The sequence below is a fragment of the Notamacropus eugenii genome, chromosome 7 (genome assembly GCF_028372415.1).
Source record: "Notamacropus eugenii isolate mMacEug1 chromosome 7, mMacEug1.pri_v2, whole genome shotgun sequence".
Lineage (NCBI taxonomy): Eukaryota > Metazoa > Chordata > Mammalia > Diprotodontia > Macropodidae > Notamacropus > Notamacropus eugenii.
The window spans coordinates 99843009-99868977 of record NC_092878.1 but is presented as its reverse complement, the minus strand read 5'-3'; the positions used below and the strand labels follow the sequence as shown (position 1 = coordinate 99868977).

The following is a 25969-nucleotide window of genomic DNA, read 5'->3' as shown; positions in this document are numbered from 1 at the left end:
CCTGAAGTGTAGAGCATAGATTTTATCCTTTCAACAAGGTTTATTTGGGAAATCTCAAACACTCTTTTGAAAACTGAAAATGTAGCATTCTTTAGATCTGAAAAAAACAAATCAAGCAGCACAAATTTCTTTAAATAAAGGAATGCAATTAAAGACTGAAATTGTTGGTCACTTAGATACCTGGACAAGAAATAGAACCTCTAAAGGTGAGGTATTAAAAATAAAGGAACAAATAATTTTCCCTTTCTTCTTAATTATAACTGCCAAGAGCAGAGTTCAGATTTGTTTCGTTTCTTTGGAAATCTGGACCAAAGAAACTGTGTTATCTAATGATTAGAGAAGGCATCTGGAAATAGTCATTAGTGATTTCTAGTTCCAGCCACCTTTTGCCAATGAAACTTTGCCCTGATGTGCTTTGCTTTGCTTAGCAGGAAATAATGGACAGTGCTAGCTAGCTATCAGCCAGCCTCTAAGCTACACTGATTCAAAGGTACTCAGAGAGGTTTGTTTAGATATGTGCTATGTCAACACATAGGATGGTAGAGGTTCATAGATTAAGGGCTAGAATAGGGGTTAGAGGTTATCTAGGTTAATCTGCTCATATTACAGATGAGGAAACAGGATGACAAAAGTAAACTGACCAACCCAAGAACATCCAGATAATAAGTCCCAAAGTCTTAATTCAAATTCAAATTCTAGAATTCAAAGAATTCAAACTCTAAATCCAGAATTATTTGCACTTTGTCATGCATGTGTTATGTGAAAATATAATGTTCAAGTCATATTATGAAAGATCAGAGACTACATTGTTTTTTTTTTCTTAAAAACGAAACAAGGGATTTCAACAAAGTACCTGACATATCTAAACTATCTAACCTATCTAAAAAAAATATCTAAATGGAGGTTCTGGAAGGCTGCCTATTTAGTTTTGTTTGTTTGTTTGTTTTGACCCATGTGTAGCTCTTGGGAGATGGTGGGGGAAAGAAAACCAAGACACAAATATGCCCCACTGTGGAATGATATTCTGTCCTACTATTGTGCGGGTAATTGCTGGGGGAAAACAGATGTTTGCAGTTTTGCAGGGGGTGTTTAGGAGCCTTAGGGGACAATTTTACAGCTGGCATATGTGGATTGGTTGGTTTGTGAATATAAATGGCTGACAATTGAGCAACATATCAACTGAGTTACAAGTTACCACATCCATCAATAAACGAACATTTAATTAGGGCTTAGAATGTTGAAGTCACGGAGCTAGGCAGGAAGAGGAGACAGATTGAGAAAGCTCTAGATTTAAAAATGAAGAACTCTGCTCAAATTCCAGCTCAGTCTTTCATGTGTGACTTTGGGGCAAGTTGAATTCCGCATGTGAACCTCAGTTCTTCATCTCTAAAATGAAGATACTGGGAAAAGTTTATCTTGAAACTTTCTTTCAGCTCCAAATCCTTTGATTAATGCTTAGGACATGGCCACTGACCTAGAGAATTGCACGAGTAGACAGATCTGTAAATACAAGGCAAAATAAGAAATACTTATTAAATGGATAATATGTGCTAGACCCAGAAACTGTGATGGGCACTATATATAAGGAAATACAAAAACAAGTTAAAAAAAGATAGCTCCTATTGTCAAGAAGCTTATACTCTAACAAGGGAAGACGCTACACATAATGGAACTGAAAAATGGGTAGTGGGAGGAGGGAAGGTGATTGCATGAGGAGAACTGTGTTGAAGTCCAAAGAATGAGATGAGAGGAGAGTAAAAGATGATAACGTCTCCCTAAAATAGAGGTCAATGAGGAAACAAAACAATCACTTTGCAGATATGATGATAAACTTCAAGAACCCTAAAGCAGCAAAACTAGCTGAAACAATGAACAACTTCTGCAAAGTTGCAGGGCATAAAATAAAGCCACACAAAACATCAGCATTTCTATGTACTACTAACAAAACCCTGCAGCAAGAGATAGAAAGAGAAATTCCATTGAAAATAACTGTGGACAATAAAAATACTTGGAAAACTACCTGCTATGACACTCAGGGATTATTTGATGTTGCTGTCATTTAGTCATTTCAGTCATGTCTAACTCTTTGTGACCCTATTTGGGGTTTTCTTGGCAAAAATATTGGACTGGTTTGTCATTTCCTTCTCTTGCTCATTTTACAGATGAAGAAATTGAGGCAATCCACATTAATTAAGCGACTTTTCTAGGCAATGTCTGAAGCTTCATTGGAATTTAGGACTTCCTGACTCCGGGTCCAGTGCCCTATCCATTGTGCCACTTAGGGATTATTTAAATGTAATTGAAAAACACTTTTCATATGAATAATCCAAATAACTGGAGAAATATTAATTACTCATGGGTAGGCTGCATTAATATAATAAAAATGATCATTCTACCTAAGTTAATTTACTTGCTCATTGCCATTTATTTAAACTACCAAAGCATTATTTTAAAGACTTAGAAAAAAATAAATTGAATTTATTTGGAAAAATGAAAGGTCAAGAATATCAAATGAATCAGTGAAAAAATGGGAAGGATTACAACCTAGCAGTTTCAGATTTCAAGTTATAGTACAAAGTGGTAATCAACAAAACAATCCAAGAAATAGAGTGGTGAATCACTTGAATAGAATTGATACACAATACGTAGGAGTAAATGACCATAGTAATCTAGTGTTTGACAAACCCAAAGATTCAAGATTTTGAGACTAGAAATCAATATTTGACAAAAATTTTGGGAAAACTAGAAAGCAGTTTGACTGAAAATAGGCATAGACCAACATCTAAAACCATATACCAAAATAAGGTACAAATGAGTACATGATTTAGACATAATGGTGATATTATAAATAAATTAGAGAAGCATGGGAAAAAACAGCACCTGTAAGATCTATGGATAAGAGTTTATGTCCAAATAAGAGATAGACAGGATCATAGAAAAAAATAGAAAAATTGAATAACATGAAATAAAAAAAGGTTTTGTATAAACAAAACCAGTGCATCCAAAATTGTAAGGACAACAGGAAACTAGGGAAAAACACAGCAAGTTTCTTTGATAAAGGCTTCATTTCTCAAACATATAGGGAACTGAGCCAAATTCATAAAACTAAGAGCTACTTCCCAGTTGATAAAGGGTCAAAGGACATGAACAGATCATTTTTAGAAGAAATCAAAGCTGTCAAGTCACATAAAGATGCTCTAAATCACTACTAATTAGAGAAATGAAAATCAAAACAATTCTGAGAGGTCACCTCACGTGGGTCAGATTGGCCAACATGACAAAAAAAGAAAATGAGAAATGCTGGAAGGAATGTGGAAAAATCAACAGACTAATGCATTGGTGAGGTTGTGAACTAGTTCAACTATTTTGGAGAACAATTTGGAACTACTCCCAAAGGGAAATAAAACTGCATACCTTTGACCCAGCAATACCTTTAGTAAGTGAGTAACCAAAAAAAGATCAAAGAAAAATGGTAAGGTTGTTTTTGTACAAAAATATTTATGATAGCTGTTTTTGAGCTAGCAAAGAATTGGAAATTGAGGGTATGCTCATCAGCTGGTAAATGATTAATAAGTTGTGGTATATGATTGTGATGGAATACTATTGCGCTATAAAAGATCATGAGTAAGATGCTTAACAACTAGGAAGACTTATAAACTCACGTAAAGTGATGTGGGAAGAACCAGGAGAGCATCGTGATAGCAATATGGTAAAGATCATTGACTGAAAGTCAGCTAATCTGATCAAGATAATGACCTAAGGCAATTCCAAAGGACACATGATAAAAATGTTATCACCAGAGGGGGAACTGATGAACTGAGTGCAGACTAAAGCATACTTTTTTATTAAAAAAAACTTATTTTGGGGGGGGAGGATTTTGTATGTTTTCTTTTGCAACATGGCTAATATTGAAATATGTCTTGCATTATTTCACATATATAATCAACATCAAATTGCTTGTCTTCTCAAGGAGGTGGGAAGAACATGAGAGAAGAGAATTTGGAACTTATAATTTTAAAAAAATAATTGTTATAATTTTTATATGTAATTGGGAAATATTTAACAAAATAAATCAAAATACATTTCTTTTTACTTCAGTAATGGGAAAAGGCGGCAGACAGAGGAGTGGCAGATTGTTCCAGAGTGAGAAGGTACCAGGTGATTTCTAGAGAAGAAGGCAGCTAAGTCATGGTACTGAAATCCAGTCATAAGGAAAATCATGAGGGGAATATTCAAGGACAATTAACAATTCATAGGATCACAGAACCAGACACCAGACGTTACCTCAGAGGTTTATCTTGTCCAACCTTCTTATTTTCCAAAATGTTGACACTTTTTCTCCGAAGTCTAGGGTAAAAGAGTGTGCTACAATACACAATGGGATACAGTATTCAATGAAGAGTCAGGTCTTAAGCTGGGCCTCAAAGAATGGACAAGACTTAGGGAAACAAATAAAGTAGGGGGTATTTCAAATGAGATTAACAGCACAAGCCAGCGTATGAAAGTGGGGATATCATTGGCATTTTTCAGGGGTTGACAATAAGGAGTGTGACATGCAGTAGGCACTAGAGTTGTTGGAGCAAATGAAAAACCTGTTTGGATGGAGCAGAGGGCACATGTAAGGGAAGTGTGGGGAATGAGGTTAGAGTCATATTATCCAGGGCTTTGAATGCTAGACCAATAATAGGTGTGAGGGCTCTTTTAAAGTCACTGAAGAGTCTTTTAGCAAGACTCTTTATCAAGAGTCTTTGATATGATCCTGAATTAATCTGGCCTAAAACTACAGGATAAAGTTGAGATAAAAGAGACTAAAAAGCAAAGAGAACAGTTCTAAAACTATGGATCCAATCTGGTCATGAATTAGTAAGGATAGATAAAGGAGGTGGTGACAGATCACAAGAAGAAACATTTAGATTTGATACAGGGAAGCCTTCCTAGTAATTAGAACTATCCCTCCACACACAAAAAATAATGAAATGTGCAGCCTAAGGAAGTAGGTGAGGTCCTCTTCACTTGAGATCTTCAAACCAAGACTGGGGCACCACTTGTCAGGTTGGGTGTAGGGAAAATATTTTTTCAGGTACAGGACAGAGAGATAGCATAGTTGATAGATCTTCAGTTCTCAAGTCAGAAAGACCTGAGTTCAAATCCATATTCAGAGATTTACCAGCTGTATGACCTTGGGAAAATTGCTTAATCTCTATTTGCCTCAATTTACTCAACTGTAAAATGGGGATCAGAATAACACTTACCTTTCAGGGTTGTTATGAGGATTAAATGAGATAATAATTGTAATGCATATAGCACAGTGCCTGGCACATAGTAAACATTATATAAAGTTTTGCTATCAATCATTAATTATTATGCATTTAACAAGACAGCCTTTGAGGTACTTTCACCATTTAAATTCTGTGATTCTGTAGATCTATGAATGAAAAAGAAGGGTTTATATGGTAGCCATTACAAAGGAAGAATACACAGAATTGCATATTAATTTTGATACCCTGGAGCACATCAGTTGGATTAAAAGACACTCAATTTTAGATAGAGGAAACAATTTCAGAGATAACATGTCTGAATAGTGAGGGACTTGCTCCAAAGAGGCCATATCACCTGTTTTACAATACTAAGATCTAGCAAAGGGTCCTTATACTGGTACCATAAATATGTTTTAGTTGATTCACTGAATGCATATTGCTTAGTTCACCTAGGATACTTGCTTTAGGAAGGAGAAAAAGAAAGTTTAAGTCCTGATGGAAGTCAGAGTATTCCCAAGAATCATACTGTACCAAAGAAATCGGAGCATCCTTTGATTTGATTTTATAGGGGACCAAAGCACAGCAGAGGAGTACAAAAGAGATTTTTTATTTGACACAAAGCAATACATCTGAAAAAGTGTCAAATTCATCTAAAGAACTGAACAGCGAGCTAAGTGTGGGGTTACTTCAGAAGAAACAAAGTATCCTTTTTTCTAGAATTTAACTACACTGTTAAATTTGAAGACAGACATAGGAGAATTTCTAGGCTGAGGAAACTCAATGTAACCGAGGAATATCCTTTTTTATGTTAAAAAACACCCTGTGAAAACTATTAAACAAAATTCTCTCTCACACATATGCCTGTTTAGTGTTAGTAACATGTGAAAACATAAATAAAGTAATGTTTTGGTTAACTAGCACCTGGGAAATGTCATCCCCCAAGCATCTGGCACTATGATTAACCTGGAAGTTGCAGGCAGATGATTCATATCATCATAGAATGTTGAAGGTGGAAGGGGACTTAGAGATTATCTCTTCCAAATCCCTCATTTTACTGAAGAGTAGACTGAAGAGAATTTAGATGACCCAGAAGCCTCCAGGAGCTGTGCTCCAAACCTATCTCTCTGAAGATTTCAGGAAAAGAAAAAAATAACCCTGTGCAATCACTCTTTAAAAACTTCACATATGGTAATTATGACCATTAATGTTCATAAACTTCAGGTAGGGAACTGTTCTTTACCCAGTACAGCCTAAGAGATCCACAAAAGCATCTTTATCTTAGAAGTGGAGACTGGATGAAATGTTATTTTTAACAATATTATTTTTAACAATTTTAATTTTAACAATATTCATTGCAATGGGACATTTTCAAAGTATTTCTTTGAGTCAAAAGATATAGTTTGACACATTAGAACTTGTCCCTGGATCTATTGACTAGGGTTGACAAGAATTGAGGCCAGTCTGGGACCGTGCTACTAGATGAAGGAGTCAGGATGGAGAGCTGGCAAATGTTATGTTTTAGGCTAATTACCTAGCATTTTTATCAAATAAACTTTGAAGCTTTTTGACTCTTTCAACCACTAGAAATTGTGGTTTGATTTGAGGGAAGAGAATTGATTTGGCCTCTATTTAGTTAGTTAAGAGATCCATGGCCAGCCTTCTATTTCTATTTCTATTGCCTCCCTAATTCACATGATTTTAACAACTTTCCCTTCCAGTTCCCTCCATTGTTTTGCTAGAGTCATTTCCAACTTCTTAGGTCTCCAACCAAATTTGACTCAAATGGACTTACCTTTTCTTATGGACTCCTGAAAGCTTTATGCATTGTTGTTTCCCTCCCTGTGTAAAACAATGGGGAAAGAGTTCATTTTTCCATCTATGTCTATTCTGCTTTGCTAATGCCACCAGAGACAACTTCAACTTTGTATTTTATGAGTCCTCTTTCAAAGTATGTTGACACTGCGGGTTGCTGTCTACTTGCTAGCCTGTAGATTTATGGTTGGCAAAGAAACTGCATTTCTAAAATTTGAGATGTCAACCAATAGCACTGTGTGAGCTGAAGAAAGAGCTCCTGAAGAAGGAGGTTCATCCATTTTACCAGAATCTGTTTTTGACCATGGTAGTTTTATTCGATTAAAAGGTTATACTTCAGGTAAATCAGGAACTTTGGCAAATCAAGGTGGCATTTTTTCCTAGACTTACCAATTAATAAAAATATTATGGCATACCCCTTTAATCAACCCTTTAACAAATGTCTAATGGGTATCTACTATGTATCTCATTGTGTTCAGATATCAGAATAGGGAAAATCCTTCAGCATCTTCTATTACCCTGTGCTTTTCAAAAAGTAAATAATGAGTCTAAATTATTCATAGAATAAAGAATTGTGGAAACTATGACTGATACTGTCTCGTGAACATAATGAATATAACCTTTTTACCGTTCCTCAGATATAGTAAGAATTTAAGCTAAAGAAGAACTTTGAGATTATCTAGCTCAATCTGTCACTTTTTATAAATAAGAAAACTAAGACCAAGAAAAGTAGTATCACTTGCCCAGGATCATCCAGAAAATAAGGGGTAGAGTCAAAATTTGGATCCAGCCTTATATTTTAAATTCTCTCTCCAGTATTTTATGAGCTCTAATGTCAACAAGAAAATAATGGCTCTGTTAAAAATACACAAGCAAAAACCAAAAAAAAAAAAACCAAAAAAACCCCCCAAAAATCTCAGACTCCAAGTTAATATTATTTTCTTAAACATTTCTACAAATTTTTTATGCCCCAGGACAGCTCAGTTTTTGTGAAACAAATGTATTATCCAAAAATACCTGGCTACTAACTAGACAAATAGCCAAGTCAATAATGAGACATATGGGCTGCTGCTACTGACACTCCATCTGTAGACCATACTGTATGCCAGGTCCTGAATAACGGGGAACTGGGAGGGGAGTCCAATAGATATGGATTAAAACAGCACAGGTTGTCTCTGCTTTCTCTTTTGCTGGAGAGATCATTTTTTCCCTCCTTTATGCTTTGACAGTGGCTGATGAGACAGGATTTCAACCAACCTCTTTCTTTTCAATGTGTTTCTTTATGTTAAACACACCTGACCTCTTGTTCCCTGGGAACCAGGTGCGGATCTGATTACCTTCACGTGTCTCAAAGCTATTGTACACAAGGATTTCAGTCCTTTCCTGTCCTTTGTGTCCATTTTTTCACACTTAAAAACTTGAGAATCCTTATTTTTCTTAAAAAAAAAAAAAAGAAATCCCAGCATAACACTTATTAAGCCAGGAAGTGGTTCTGTAGATGAATTATAATAGCATGCTTCCACGTCAGGTATTGGGTTTCAGTGATAAACTCTATATCTCTGTGGTGTGAATGGAAGCTAGAAAGGTTTCATCCTCTTTCTAGCAGATGGAATAAAATCCCTCTAGTTATGAAATTGCCACTGAGCTATTTTAAGGTGCTTTTCCCCCAGGTCCTCCCCCTTTCCTGGTTACATGATACACCATGATTAATCAGATCTGAGTTTTTTCTATTTTGGAAACAAAATAGCTGGTACTAAATTTATTGACCTTCATTTTTTCATGATTTAACTTTCATTTCCATTCTTTTTATCCAGCAACAGATTTGTTTTTCCAAAATCAGACTTTGAGGGATATTAAGACTATAATGTCAAAATGTCAAGCTATTTGATGTTAATCCAGGGTAATATGCATGACTGTAAATAGAGTGTGGACCAATATGCTGGCACATCATGTGGGAATATTTTCATTGGTCTTTGTTCTGAGGGAAAGTGGGAGGATCGATATTAAGGCTGATGTACTCTATCTATACTCTATATGGGCTTATTATGAAGTATTAAGTTTTTAGTTTGAGAGTTGAATTTGTAGTACTCAAGCATAAAAAATCTCATACCCTATATTTGTAGTATATTTTGTGATAAAGAGCCCCAATAAAAGTGATCTCAGATGAATAAGATTATCAGATAAAGGATTCAGAACCTTCCCAATGAATTGCCATGGTGATTTTCATCAGTGTGGTGAGTATCGGGAGGAATCAAGAATTGCAAACCAAATTAGTAGGCAAAGGATTCTATCAGAAATGGATGTTTTCAGAAATGGAGGCAATGATTTGGAATAAAGCACTTAAAGCCAACTCAAAGTTAGATCTCCTAGTGGAAGATAAGAAATGTGTGGGAGCTGTAGGATTGATTTATCTAGTTATTCCTGTTCCTGTTTACTCTATAAATTAACCTTGGCTCATAGGATAGCCAACTTCTATAAGCCTAACCAATTTACTTGCCTATAGGGGTCTGACAAAGTCATTGAACTAGGTTTTTGAAGATGGACAATGTCATCTCGAAAAAACTGACCAGGTGAAAAAGTTGACAAGATTTTAAACACAGCAACAGCTTTAATGTAAAAGGGGACATAACGCTGGTAGGATGATTGAAGAGACAGGCTTAGTAGAAGAGATTACGATGGTTTAGAAACCTTATAAACTTATGACAAACAAGACAAGTGGTCTCTGACAAGGAAGAAGACCAGATGCTAGTAAAAGACAGAAATATTCCTTAAACTATGGCCAGTGGGAGGAGAGAAAGGTTTTATTTTTCATCTTGAGTGAATGAATGTAAAGAAATAAAGGTGTCTATTAAGGATAAATTCTTATATATTCAGAAGGAAGTATTGTCAAGGTGTATCCTCACAGGACTGAAATATTTATTTACTTACAGCTTAGCAAAAGTAAATGCATTGGTTAGAGAAGAAGCTAGTGATAATATTTAACTGAGAGTGGACTGATTAACTCTGAGAACAAGATTTAATAAAATTTGATGGTCAGTCAGATTAAAGAGAGACAACTGAGGAAGAAATAAGTTGTTTTTTCTCTATAAGCGTATAGAAAGCAGATTAAGATACTACGAAAGACAGCTACCTACTTGGTTATTATTGTAACTCCTACCACAAGCATCATTTTCCTATAGTAAGAAACCTGTGTTTGGGCTTAGTAGTTTAATGTAGGAGAAAATCTTTTAAAATACACAATAGTAGTAGAAACTTTTCACAATATTTGAAACAAAGGGGGCAGCTATATGGCACAGTAGACAGAGCACTGATCCTGGAATCAGGAGGACCTGACTTCAAATTTAGCATTAAATACTTACTATCACTTAATCGCAATTGCCTCAAAATAAAACCCCTTTAAAATGTTTAAAACAAAGGATATTGTTGTTTTCTAGGAATAACGAGCAAGGGCTCTCCTACCGACCAAGCTGAGTGTTGGAGAACCCAGATCAGAAAGCATCAGTAGCATCCACAAGAACTTTCAAGTGAGCCAAATTCTAGGACTGATTTATGGGAGAAAAATAGAAAGGTAGAGAGGGGTGTGAAAAAGAAAGCAGCAGGACCATGTAGCATAAAAACTGCTAAGACTTTTCTGAAATAGGAAAGAATCATTGGTCTGTTGGTTAGGACAACCATTCAGGAAAATTACAGACTTTAACTTATATCGCCAGCCCTTCCTACTAAATAAACAAGTGAGTGTAAACAGTTTCGATGCTGAATGTCTTGAAATGAACTAGAATCTACAATACCAAATCTCATCAAGAGGCATTAGAGTCATATAGAAACAAAAATGATACAATTGCAATTTTTAATCCAACCAAATATCAATCAATAAATCAATAAGGATTTATTAAGTGCCTACTATATTCAGTGACAGAGATGTCAGACTACTGTAATGATGGATCAGGAATAGTTCTCATGAACATAAGTTGTAATAAAAATGGTCTAGTCATGGTTCTGCTCCTGTCTGTGCTGGCTCTAAGTTTGTGAAGTAAATAAAATTTGTCCTTAGTATTCTTTACCTTTAATTTGGGCACTGAGAGCAGGGGTGCCTTCTTACACCTGCCAAACACTGAATACCTTCATGTTATCCTTTGATTGTCTGGAGACACCAAAATCAGTGTCTCATCCAAAGGGGCAAGCTAGTGGGACATTGGGCTTGGAACCAGGAAGATTTCATGAGTTCAAATCTATGCTGAGGCACTTTTCCTAGCCGTGTAACCCTGTTTGCCTCAACTTCCTCATCTGTAAAATGAGCTGGAGAAGGATGTAGCAAAAATATTCCAGTATCTTTTCTAAGAAAATGCCAAATGAGATAGTGAGTCAGACATGACTGAAATAACACAACAACAAATCCAAGTCTATCTAGAAACAACACCTCATCTTCTCTATTGTTTTCCTTTGATTTTGTCTATTACCAAAACTTAACTGTTTAGGTTTCCTTCTTTCTCAGGTAGCTGTCACAATGAGAATGAAGGAGATAAATTAAACACTGATAAATAAATAATAAATTACCCAAAACTGTTTATTTTCTTAGTTTTCAAAGGTCACTTACATTTTATTAAGAAGGGATTTCTGGTATATGTGACCTGGGAGGATACAGAAAGTGAGACCCCTTTCAGTATCCTTTAAATTATACTATTTTGGACCAAAACAGTTTCACAGTTAAATAGTAAAATAATCTAATTGAAAAGAGAACATGAGAAAAGATGCAATGTTCTGAAGTTATAACATAAATTTTATTTTATGATATTACAAAAGGCCTTAAATTGTTAACCACCTTAGCCATCTGAGAAGTGCATAATATTGCCAAGAAGAGTACAAGAAAATACAGTAATGTACAAAAAAGAAATAGCTATTTGAAATGTTCCTTATTACTAGCAGATGAAAAGTCATGAGAAACTTTTCCTCCATTGCAATCTAGCATTTGCCCTAAAACATTCTTCCTTCAATAGGCAGAAATGAGTTTTCTTTCTAAAAAAGCAGTGTTTCAAACAATGTGTTTTCCTGTGATAAGAGATCTGTTTTAATGTCTTTACAAAGGAAGGCCTTCAAAATTGCATGTTACAGGAGAAAGTGTTAGGATTACAAATCACACAGATTTTTAAAAGGACCCAAAATCCTGTCAAGTTCCTCCACCCCTTAGCCAGTCCTTTCAGGGAGGAACATTCTCTCTCCAAGAAGATTTATGTGGGAGTTATTTGTTAGTAAGTGCCACTTTGTGAAAAGAAAAGTCAAAGACGGTCCTCTCTCGTCTTGTAGAGACATCCTAGAAGAAGTCAAGTGAATGTATTTTGTTCCAAGGAAGCTTCCTTAAAGGAATTTTATTTAGAAAGTATTCACTCACCATGCAAACTCTGTTATGTTTTCTTTCTATTTTTAAAGATATACTTTGCCATATCTTCTTGTGCCTGCAACATCTTAGCAGATATAGGTTGACAGAGTATTTATGAAATGTATTTACTGCATATTTCTTTTTTCAAAATCTTTGAAACCCATTTTAGGAGGGCACCACAATGGTGTAGAGTTTAAATTGCAGTAAGATAATTTATGCATGGTGTATTCAGTGACACCTGGCCTTCGGCCTCTTGTCTAACAATACACTAGACAAGAATTATTATACCATAATTCACACTCTGTCATGTCTTATTGCTTAATTAAAGCACAACTTTCTTCAACATGACAAGCAATTGGACTGTTAACATTATAGATGATTATCCAACCTAACATATTTTATTTTTACAACTTATTCTCCCTTTATATACACAGGTTGTTTCATGCAGGTATGCATATCCTTAAATCTAACAAAAATCTGTTTTTTACAGTTGCTATTTTTGTGTGAATTGCTATTAGTAAGAAAAAAAAAAGTATGGCCTTATATCAAATACCAGGAGTACTTCATTTGAATAACAAGATATTAGTTCAGTTGTCTAGAAAGTAAAATTATGTATACATTTGAAGAAGAATAATTATAGTATTTTTTCATTTTTATTGACTGCTGCAGGAAAAATTCCCTTTCCTTCTCATTTTCCCTATACTTCTGTAGGGAAAATCTCCTTTCCCCCTACATACCTACATATATTGTCTGTCTGTCTGTCTGTCTATCTATCTATCTATCTACTATCCATTTAGGTAGATAGTTATCATACAGATAAATACTGATTGCTTAACTATCATGCAGATTGATAAAGAGAATGGTGAGAGAGAGAAAGACAGACAGAGAGAGGGAGAGACAGAGAGAGACAGAGAGAGAGAGAACAAGCTTTAAAACACTCATGATCTGACTTCAAGTCATGTCTCTGATTCATTCTCTCTGTATGATCATAAGTAAGTCAAATAGTTTTTCAGTAACCTCAAGGAACTTTTTAAGAATATAATTTACAGAAACATTGCTGTTTTGCACTGATGAAGGGATTCTAAAACACCCTGGAAATGATAGGTTTAGATGCTTCCCCAAAAAAGGATGTGTAGCACTTTACAATTGATGAAATACTCGAATCCATTGTCTCATTTGGTCCTCACAAGAAGCCAGTGAGGTAAGTAGCTAAAATTCCTCTTTAAGAAATCCACATCCAAAGAGCAGCTAAGTGCTACAGTGAGTAGAGCACTGGTCAGGAGGACCTGAGTTCAAAATCTGGCCTCAGACACTTGGCACTTACTAGCTGTGTGACCTTGGGCAAGTCAATTAATCCCACTTGCCTTGCCTTCCCCTCATGCCCACAAAAGAGGTCCACACCCATAATTTCATTGGTGCTATGCAATTACAGGTCCACAGTAATTTTACTCATGAAGAATTCAACACAAGTGAGGCTCAAAGATAACTACATAACTTGATCCAAGTCTCAGATTTCATGAGTTGACGAACAAGTGCTAGGATAAAAGGAGATAATACTTGTAAAGTGTTTCGCAAATCTGAAAGATCTATATGAATGCTAGTCATTATTAGAACCCAGAATTTACATATTATTTAATACACATGCATATCATGCCAACACAATAGACATATGCAGGTAATTTTTATTATACAGCTACTACATACAAAATGTGTGATTTACATGATTACTTCTGGTCATTTTTAATAGCAAATGCTTAATATATTTCATTTTATAGGTATATTTTATTACCTGCATATTCTTTCTCATAGTCAATACTGTCAAATATCTTGTGTTAGCACAATGATCTGAAGTATCATAATAAAATATCCTGGTAACTCAATCTCTCAAAATTTTCTGCATTAAAAAGCAACTAAAAATGAAGAAAGCTAATACAATGATGTTAGAAATGAAGGTACTAACAAATGTACTATTGATAGTATGCTGGTATAAAGATCAGAGAGCAATTTAATGAGGCTCTACTGTCCTGTGGGGGAATAGCTGGTGACTAGGGTGAGTTTGAGCAGGATAATAGTGATGGATGAGTAGAATGTCAATGGCAGGATACAATGGAAAAAGCTGCAACTTTGGATTTGTTAGCGGATGCACAGATGTAGAGTTCATCAAGGCAGAATTTATTAGTTGAGTTATATCCTACTCAGTTAAGAGTTTCCTTCTTAGAGGGTTATTAGGTTATGTTAATATGAATTATGCTGACTAATCTTTGTAAACACAGTGGATTGTTGGACAGAAATGTTTTGATTTTCTATATCATGTGTAGAAATAAGAGTTGAACCTAAATAAGACACATTCAACCTATATATTTTGGAGATACTACCCCAGAATATTGTTAGAATATGCCTCCTCAGCTATGCTAGGAATAGTTGAATTTAAGTAGGTTTATCTGCCAATGTTATGAACATATGTTTAATTTTTCTGCTAATAAATATTTCCACAGATATGAGACTAATGAAGCTCATAGTGAGCTATTGCCTTTTCATGATTATAAATATGTTAATTATTAAGAGGGATAAGCCTAGATTTAGAGTATTTCAAAATGGGTCTACATTGTATAGTAAGCTCACATAAACCTACTTAATGTCCTAACACATAACTGGACAGAACCTAAATTAACTGTTTAGTCTTCTGAAGTACATATTTCTAGATCATTATGCCCAAAAGATTTTTTTTTCTAAAGGTAAACTTGATGCATTTATTTCCTTCTTTATATCCATGCTACACCCTGCTTGAATCTTGTCAACTTCAGTAAATTATGACGCAAATTGCATAGCAAAGAAGAATATTTCATTTTGTTTTTATTCCAGTCAAGGTGACCCAGTCTTGATTTTTAGAAGCATTTTATCTTTTTACAAGATTAGCAGTTCAGAGTTTTCTGATAGGATTCACAATTTTTTCTCCACTTCCAGTTTTCTCACAGGTAATAATAAAATTGTTTCAACAAAAAATATTACCATTTTAAGAATTCTTTTTCTTTCACTTCTCTTCTTTAAATCAGGACTCCACATTTCCCATGATTTGAAACATTAGGCATGGCAAACACATTATGCCAATGGGATAAGAAAGCAGAAACACTGAAAGCAACATACTCTGCTTACCATAGGGAAGGAAGAGATGAAAACAGAGCCAAGTTTTGGCTACCTAAATGGTATTCTTTGCAATTCTTGTTTTTAATATAGGTGTATGTAGTGTGCTTTTAATATATCACACACATATTACACATACATACCTATATACATGTATATACATATATATGTATATACATACATATGAATATACATATATATACATATATATATATAAAATTTTTTTTCCCTTCAAACATTTTCTGGATGAAATCTTATTCTTGCTGCCTTTGATGGTTTCCGGCACCTTCGCCATTCACTCTGAAGTTTTACTTCAATGCTTAATTGCTTCTTAACCTATTTATTCTATTTCTCATTGCATCACCATTCTCTTCCTCCATCCTGACTTTTACATTTTATGTAGGAAAAACTCATGCTCATTTGTTATGTTTTTCCCTGATGAACACACAAGTGCTTTGGAAAAAGTGAGTATTTTCCCCCTCTACAGAAGTGAGGAAGGCTTAATAACAAATTCTGTTAGGCTCAGCATCATCCTTAGAAACAGTTAAGGAGATAGACTCTTAAGTGTTATAAAAGATTAGGATTTCATACTTGAACTAAGGGTGTAGGAGGGCATAGAGCCAAAGCATTTAAGGATGTAGTATTCATTTTTTTCTTTTTTTTGCAAATGGTGCCATAGCTAAATTTTACCACAAAGTCATCAATAATAACACCTCACTGAGTATAATAATCTCAATATACAGAAAAATTCCTATTGCATTGCTTATCACTAATATACCATTTAGATTGTACTTACCACGGTAAAGTGGGACCTCAGCACACCTCTGCATCTCTTTCAGGGTAAAATTAACATGCAGGGCAATATTTCAGGATTTTCTTTTGCCAAGCAAATGAATGGGCATCCTTATAATTAAGTAAATATCTGAATGCTAAATTCAGTGACTAAGATAAGATTCGATTCCAAACAGTCCCGTCATCGTGTTTGTGAGTTGCTGTGCAACACAAATTAATATCAACAAATGATGCCAAATGATTTTTGCATGTAGTAATAGACTTGCAAGGTTTTGCTGCCTAAAAATTATGAAGGGAGTGTGGTTATTTAAATTTAAATGACTATGTTAAAAATGTTAATTTTTATAATTAAAAAAAAAAACCACACAACATAAAACCTATATCTTAAAACTAAAGAAAAGAGCTGCCTTTTCTGATAATAAATGTTCAACAGTCTGGAAAGTTTCTTCTCTACCCTTTGGGAGAGCAGAGAGCATATTGAAATAACTTTTTATGCTGGTCTACTCACCTAGCTTCTCTGATGAGTTGGCTGTGGAAAGACTATATAGATGCAAAGCTCAATTAGTGTAATTTATGTATCCTTGGACGTCAATCATTCCTGTTGAGAGGTGGGACTCACAGGCTCTCAGTGCATTAATTAAGAGCTCATCTCTGCAGAGCTATCTTTCCACCTAAGGACCAAAAAGAAAGTTTTAATTAGATTTTAAAAGCGAATATGTCATATATGAAAGTAAGTGTAGTTCTTCAGCTGGTATATGAAGCAACAACTGGAACAGACTATTATTAACAATGATATAAAGGTCACTAGTCCTTCCTTATATTTAACTTCACAAATAAGGGGAAAAATTCAATCCTAAACATTTGGTTTGTCTCTTGAAAAAATTACTTCATGGGAATAGCTGAAGTTTTGACAGTGTTGTTTGAATGCCAACATTATTATTGGACCCCTGTCTAATTATTGATGCCGTGCTGATGCTGATCGAGTACAATTACAGCACTGAGGACAGACAGGATTTCTCTCTGATGGCTGGCTTTTTGTTCCAGGCTAGCTTCTGCCTGAATATACAATGGGCGAAACAATGCAACTTCAGCAAAAGGGAGTGAAGGAACTTGCAGAACACATCAATTTCATTGGTTCACTGATGGAATAAGTGTGCGATTGCTGCCTACCCCTAAAAATATGGGGACTCGGGAGAGGTAGAAACTAGCTAGGCTCACTGGTGTCAGCTGCTGGAGAGATGCTGTTTTCTTGGAATGGCTTGTGTGAGGCCATCAAATATGCTGCTTAGGGCTCACTTGGGAAATAACAGATATATTATTGATTAAAATATTTATAAATTAACAGGGGGAAAACAAAATTTAAAAGCTGGCTCATATTCTAAAAGAGAAGAATGTCGACTAATAGTTATTAATACATCCTCTTTTCGAAAATTCAGTGGAGGAGAAATTCATGCTCGAGAGAACAAGAATACATTATTTTCCAAATACCTTGAAAAAAAGAAAATATTGAAAACAAAGGAAAATGAACTTAACAGTGGGAGATGGAGAGAGCAAATAAAACAGCAAATCTGAAATAAATAAAATGAAAAAAAGGCAATGAGGGAAAAAAGTAGCAAAGTTGGCTTTCTTGAAGGATACTGATAATTGGAACCTGAAAACCAGGGTGTAGTCCAAATTCAGTAAATGGCATAATTAATAATTATGAGGGTGCTTCTCTAGCAGACAGCAATAGTACAATAGGAAGATGGCATTAGAACATGGGGAAGGCTTTGCTAGCCGTCTTAGAATAACAAAATGTACATTCTGGTGTTCTTCATTGCTATTATATTTCATACTGCTTTACTAAGGTTGGTGTTTAGGAAATCCAGTTATCATGTGTACTATAAATTTGCCACCTAACTAGCATACCTGACATGTACTGAATAACATCAGCACAGCTGACAAAAGAAGCAATAGATTTTACAGGCACCTAGTAGGGTAAGCTGCATTTTTCTAAATGATAGTGTGCACATGAAAACATTGCTATATACACATTTTGTCAGTAGAATAATGTTGGAAAATTGTAACACATCATTTATGTTAATGTTCATAAAGATATTTTATAATCCTCTCCCAGCCCTTTCTCTTCACATGTTCTCCCATACATTTTGCCTCATTTCTTGTGCTGTTTACTGTTTATCGAGCAATATGTAGGGTAGTACTCCCCAGGTAGAAGTTGGCAATTTTACTCATTACACTAATCATGTGCTCCTGATAAACAAATGGACTCCCGTATTCTACTCTCCCATATTCTCATTGTGCTCTTTAAATATATTTTCTTCAGCATTTGCATTTCAACTTTTATACACAGTGAAAAATGCAGCTTATCACCCATGAATATGGTCCAACTGAAAACATCATGAGTGTTTCACATAGTTATTTATTTTATACAATCACATGCCCTCTTGGAGTCAGTATGGTATAGTGGAAAGGGCACTGAATTTTAATCAAAACAGTTTGAGTTCCATCTTGGCCACTTGCTAGTCGCATGGCCATGGAGAAGTTACTTGACCTCTCTGGTCCTCATTTTCTTCATCTGTGAGAAGAGGCAGAATAACTTGGTGGACAGTGAGTTGGCCTTGCAGTCAAGAAGATCTAGTTTCCTATCCCTACTCGTAAAGACTAGCTATGTGGTTACTTGGCAATCTAGGGGATGCTCGTCAGAATAGAATTTGCACAACAGAGACTGATGTGCATTGGCAGAGGAAGTTTATTCACTTGGATTTTCTTACACAGATGAAAACACAGATCAAATCAAAAAGAATAAAAGAAGATAGTGTATATATATATATATATATATATACACATACACACTCGTCCAACTAGGTGGTACAGCAAATAGAGAGCTGAGCATGGATTCAGGAAGACTTGAGTGGAAATGTAGCTTTACGTACTTACTAGGTGTATGACACTGGGCAAGTCACTTAACCTTGTTTGCCTCAGTTTTCTTTACTAAAAGATAAAGATAATAATGACACCTACATCTCAGGGTTATTGTGAGTATCAAAGAAGACGTGTTTAAAAAGTTAATCTATTGCTTGGCACATAGTAGATATTATTATTATTATCTCCTTGTGAGGAAAAATATTTTGGCAATGGTAAAGTATTATCCATTTTAAAAAAAAATCAGAAACATCATTGGTTGTTCAGTAATAATAACAATGCCGAACATTTATACTTAGCAAAGTGCTTTACAAATACTGTCTCATTTGTGCACCACAGCACAACCCTGAGATGTAGGTGCTATTACTATCTCTATTTGACAAATGGAGAAACTGAGGTTGGGGGAGGTTAAGTGACTTACCCATGGCCACACAACTAGTTTCTGAGACAGGATTAGAACTCAGGGTTTGCCAATATTTAAGTTGCCCTTATTTATATGACAGAAAAATGACAAGAACACATTTAAACTTTACTGACATTTAGGGCAGTTATTTTCAAGACCAAAAAAATATTCATGATTCACCTTTACGTGAATTGTCTGCTTCATTTTCTTAAGTGAACAAGTATGCTTAGTCTTGCTATCTGAAGTTCCTGCCAAGTGACATTTAACAAGACGGCTCCATTACACATTCCTTGTCAGCTCCTATAGGCTGTGTTTCTTGATTAAGAGCATGACAGTGGTAATAGACACATTCAACTTTGGAAGAGACAGTAAATCTTTGTTCTTCTAACCAAAGATATGAATTTTCCTACTACTTAATTTGTTGTTATTCACAAGGGACATTGTCAAGAACTCAACCATAGGTCTTTAGGCCAAGGAAAACGATTTACCACTGCCTGGGTGTCTGCATCATTTTTTGTGTTTGTTTTATTTTCTGCTATAAATGATCCTTCCTCTTATTACTCTCCCCCTTCCTCAATTTCTTAACTCAATATGATTTTGAAGTCAACCCCAATCTGTAGGCCAGCTGAAGTACTAACAATTTCAGTGATAGACCCAAAGGAAGATCTGTGACCCATTTTGAATTAAATCAAATTCAGCAGCAAAATAACCACATAGTTATCACCTTAGTACCTGCCATAGGGTCAACACTATTTGCCCCCAAACAGTCTAAATAAAACATGCTGAACATCACTACTGCATACTGTCAGGAGATAATTTTAAAAGATGGATGAAGTCATCTAGACTTCTCACTCTCTCTGGAAGGAAAAAAAATCAACTACTATGATTTGGTTTATAAAAGAAGATGACACTGGTTTATTAGATAAGCTATTGCTATGTTTAATTATAAAGAAGAATAAATCACTGAAGGAACACAGATTAGATGTTTCAAAGAAAAATAATGAACAAATGAATGGGAATTCACCCTTTGGACACATTGCTGCGTTTAAAAACAGCAATAAATCATTTAGCTCCACCATTCTGTTCAAGTATGAATGAAAATGTGGCCTCATAGTTTTTTTCATCATTTATAAACCCATAATTCACTGTGGCATAGGGGAGAGAGGGCAGGTCTTCTAGTTCATGTCTTGTTTCTGACACGTTAACTTTCTGATCATAAATACGTCTGGCAAATATGAAGCATTTACATCACAGCCTGCAGACTATGTTTTAGACAAGTTACTCTAGGTAGAGGGAGGTTTTTTTTGTTTTTTTGTTTTATGAAAGGGGCTCCCCATGCCAATAAAATAACAGATATGAACACAAAATTTGGAAACGTTGCTTTGCTAAGCGTTTCTGAATTCAAGAGTTAGGGCAAAATTCTAACAACCCTGAATCCAGATGCAAATGACCGTGCCCAAGAGGCATCTACTGGATGACCTGTAACCAAACTACAAGAAGATAGGGGGTGACCTAATTTTTCCTCATCTTGTCTGGCCTACAGGGAGAAGGGAAAGTTGTGACACTGAGAACACATTTGTTTGGTTTTTTTCTCTTTTGATACAGATATAGTAGCAACTTCTAATCATGCAATAAAGAAGAAATTCTTTTCCTCTCATAGGGTCTCAGGTGATTCTGAGATATCCTGTCATATCCACAGGTCATCTTGTGTAGAAAACATTTACACTAGTTAGGTGTCTTTAAATAGAAGAGTGGGAGGATGCCTAAAGGAAATATTGCATAAAGCAGGGGTCATTTTTTTTTTCATTTGACAGCATTAGTTGGATTTAGTCACACAATAGATACAACTTAAGTGTAGTTCATGGTTATCTACAAGCTTACATGCACATGAAGCCACATAGGGCTGTCTAAAAAAGCAAAGCAGAGGCAGACTATTTTGACACGATCAATTATTTATACCCTAAACTGACTAGCCAGCTAATTAATTCAGTTGAAAAATCAGTCCAATTTGATTGAATTGATTGGTCAAAGGGTCTATTCTCAACAGATACATTTTAAAAAAGAATTATGATAAGTAAAAACACACTAAATGTTTATGATGTACTAAGCACTGGAGATACAACTAGAAAATTGAAGACAATCTCTGCTGTAAAGAGCTCACATCTGGGCAGGGTGGGGTGAGATAAACTATGTTTCATGTAGTCTTTGGGAATAGCGGAAAAGTAAACAGACATTTTATGCCTTTAATGCCTTGTTCTGTAATAAAACCATATACATTTTTGAAGCAGAACCATTTAACAGGGTCAACTATTTTGGTGATAAGAACTTTCTTTTTACAGTCTTCAGAAGCTATAGAAGCTGAGGAAGCAGCCCTTAAGGGTTGGTGGCAGTGAATCAATCGTGGTGCTATTGGTTTCACTCATGAAGCACATGCTTACCTCCTTTTTTTCCTCAGGGTGACTTGTTTCACCTGTCCTAGAGGGGTCATCTGGTTAGCACTTGGGTGAGAATCCTTATCTGCTTCTCCATAAGGGTGACTTTCTGGCTGGGCTGAAAGCCAGTCCAGTGGTCTGGATGGGCAGAAATGAAGAATGCTACTACCACCCTTCTTACCAAGAGAGATCGAATGTTATATTTCGCTTCACCACCTGACTTATCTAATTGACTCTGTGAGGAATTACTATAAAAACATTCAACAGCAACAAACATTGATTAAATGGCTTCTATGTGCAGACTACTGTGTACTCCACTGTGGTGCTGGGAAGATTTGGGGTATGGATTCGTTGTTGTAGAGAAGACAAAGGTTGCTAACATCCAAAGTGCTACAGAAAGAATTGCAAAACCAAATGCTCATCTGAAGGGAAGAGCACTACTGACTGGAGGATTAGGGGCTATTAGTTACTTCCTGAATGTGGTCTGCTATATCCCACCTCTATGAATTCATGCAAGCCAGCTTCAAGGATTACGTGCTTGAATACACAGATTGGACTATCTAGCCTTCTTCCTCTCCATCCATTCAAATTTGCTTCTTTTAAGGTTCAGTTTAGTTAGCATCCTCTATGGAAAACTTTCTTTGATTTGGGTGTCCTATCCCTCTTAAATTTTCTTAAACTACTATGCTTGGATCACTCTCTTACAGCACTCTGAAATAAAATCATTATTCTTCCACCTCAAGCTTCCTTCCCTCTTGCAACATGTGGGTTAGGCTAGTCCCTAGAAACTAGCTGAAATAGTGCCTCTCTTAAGATGGCTTACTTGGTGGCTACTGTATAGCTTCTTGGACTCTTTAAGGGCATAAAAAGGTTCAGTGACATGGAGTAAGGACTCTTTAGATTAGCACATGTTCCAAGAACTGGGCAGTTACCACATCCTGCCCTCCTGACCAATCACATTTCAGTATGGAAGTGGGCAGTGTCTACTCACCCAAGCTGAGTTCTAGAATCTCCTCATAAACAGGAAGGAAAGCCAGCCTAGCTGAAGTAGCAAGATATCCTGAGGGAAATACAGAAGGCAGCATGTGCCAGGCAAAGCAAACCACCACCACCCTGATCATTATCTCCCCTCAGATTCTGATAAAGAGAGCCCCAAAGCCTTGAGGACAAAAGTGCCACCTACCATCAGCCCAACCTATACTACCATTATTAAGGGGTGGGGGGGAATTATTATGGTGAGGGAGCCCAATTCCTTAAATATCATTAGCAACAAAATGCTGACTAATTGATGCCAATGGGTAGATAGGAATGGGAGCCCTGGGAGTGGCAACATCTCTCAGTCAATCAATATTTGTTAAGAATCTACTGTGTGCTAGCACCAGAGATACAAAAGTAGGCCAATGATAGTCCTTCCCTCAAGGAGTTTATAATCTAATTGGGGAAACAGTATTTTACATAGTTAATATTTATTTATATACTGACACAATATATTTATATATATAATATTATGTATTATATTTATATAATACATTTATGTATTTTATATTTATATTGTATGTGTACATGCACACATACATATATAAACATACATAAGATACATATTTATATATATATATATATATATATACATAGATACATAGATAAATATATACAAAACAACCTACATACAGGATAAATTGGAGATAATTAACAGAAGAAAAGTCCTGGAATTAAGAGGAAAGGCTTGCTATAGAAGGTGGGATTTTAGTTAGGACTGAAAAGAAGTGAGGTAGATCAGTAGTCCAAGGGAGGCAGGAGAGTGTACCAGGCACAGGGGACAGCCAGAGAAAATGGCCAGGAGCTGAGAGAGAGTATGTTGTCCATGAAACCTCCAGGAGGCCACTGCTGCTTCCTGATTAGTCCTTACAACTATCATCTAGAGAAGTAACTCCTATGGAGCAGGATCCAATCATTTCTACCAACTTAACAATCAAGTGCCAAGCATAAAGCAGCCAGCTGAAGCCATGGGGCACCCTGAGGGATAGACAAAAATTAGCATGTGCCCAGCAAGTCAAACCACCACCACCACCTTGACCTCAGACCCTAAAGGACACAGCCTAGGACACTGAGCCTAAGAGCCTTTGAAATAGAAATGCTTCCAGCCCAGTTTCCTCAGTTCATATCGTGGGAAGTAGTCCCTCTGAAGATGCAGCCTGGCAACTGCTCTTGCTGAGGCTACAGTCATAGCTCCTGATGACCAAGAAAGGGAAGATCTTGCCCATGAAGTCCTTGGTATTGTCAAATGACTCAGTATCACCTATAAATATGATTTTATCAATGTAAATGACAATTAAAGAGGAGGAATTATGAACGGCTTGCCACTTCCTTGAAGGATCAGGGAGCTTCTTCCAGCTGACTTGAATCTGATACTTTCTATATGTTGTCTTCCCATCAGAATGTGAGATCCTTTAAAGCCTAGACTCTATTACTTCTCTATTTATATCCCCAGCACTGGGTACATTGCTTAGCACATAATAAGTACTTAATAAATGCTTTATTACTTCAATAATATTTTTGTGCTTTGACTAAATAAATATCAATTTTTGAAATAGTGAATGATTTAGAGTCTCTCATTTCATTCCAACATTGAAACTAAACTAATAGGGAATGGGCCTTAGGCCAAGTCATGACACAAGAATATGAGCCTCTTACATTGATCAACATAAATGCAATATCCCCTTGCATATGGTAAGCTTTTATCGGTAAAAGGTCATGTTCTAGAATCACAGATCTCCAGCTGTAAGAGACTTCAGGGTCATCTAGCATGGCACCACTCAATTTACAAATTAAGAAACTGTGGATCTGAAAGTTTAAAATACTTGCCCTTGGTCTCACAGCTAATTAGCAGGAAAGGTCAGATTTAAACCTGAGTCCTCTGATTTTAAAATGTCTGTGTCTCCAGTGGCTAGGACGGTGCTCTGCAACAAAGTACTTGCTAAATCTATTTAAAGTTTGATCAAATTTAAGATATGATACTGAGGCTCAGTCACAAGCTTAGGACTGGAGATAAAGATCCTCGAGTTATTTGCACCAGATGCTGAAGACATAGGAGTGAGTCAGATCTCCAAATGAGAAAAGTTATTGCGAGAGGAGAGAAGTAAAAAAACAGATCCTTGGGAAATATCCATACTAATCAAAAGGAGGACAGGAGTTAATAGAAGAGGAAGACAACCAGAAGACTGTGATATATGTGATTAAGAGAAACTAATATGTACTAGGAAGAGATAATGGACATAATCAAATATTGCAAAAAAGTCAAGTAGGATGAGAACTTGACAATGATCTCTGACTTTTATTATTAAGAAGTCATTGAGGGTGATAAAGAAATAGAGCAACATTGTCCAGAGAAAGTAAGTAGTGAAGAAATAGAAACATTGGTGATCTCTTTAAATCTTAAAGATTTAAAATTCTTAAAACGCATCTTAAAAATGGTTCATTTTGCACTTCATAATGTTTTTTATGTCTTGTTTAGCCAAAAACTTTTCCATTCTCCATAAATCTGATAAATACACTATTCCTTGGTCCACTAATTTATTTATAGTATCAATTTTATACCTAGATCATGTACCCATTTGGACTTTATTCTTGTGTATGGTGTCAGGTATTGGTCTATGCCCAGTTTCCACCACACTGTTACCCATTCCCAGCAATTTTTGTCAAACAGTGAGTTCTTATCCCAGAAACTGGGGTCCTTGGGTTTATCAAACAGTAGATTGCTATATTCATTGGCTAGTGTGTCTTGACCTATTCCACTGGTCTATCTCTCTGTTTCTCAGCCAGTACCAAGTGGTTTTGA

General features: G+C 35.8%; 1 protein-coding gene across 4 annotated transcripts in view; it reads right to left on the bottom strand.

The window, feature by feature from the left end:
- Positions 1–25969, bottom strand: part of TENM3 (teneurin transmembrane protein 3) — a 3393579-nt gene that overhangs the window by 1275020 nt on the left and 2092590 nt on the right. For all 4 annotated transcript variants that reach the window (XM_072622672.1, XM_072622671.1, XM_072622669.1 and 1 more), the window contains one exon: positions 16886–17048. The gene's annotated coding sequence lies outside the window, so the exon portion shown is untranslated. The remainder of the gene's footprint in view (positions 1–16885; positions 17049–25969) is intronic.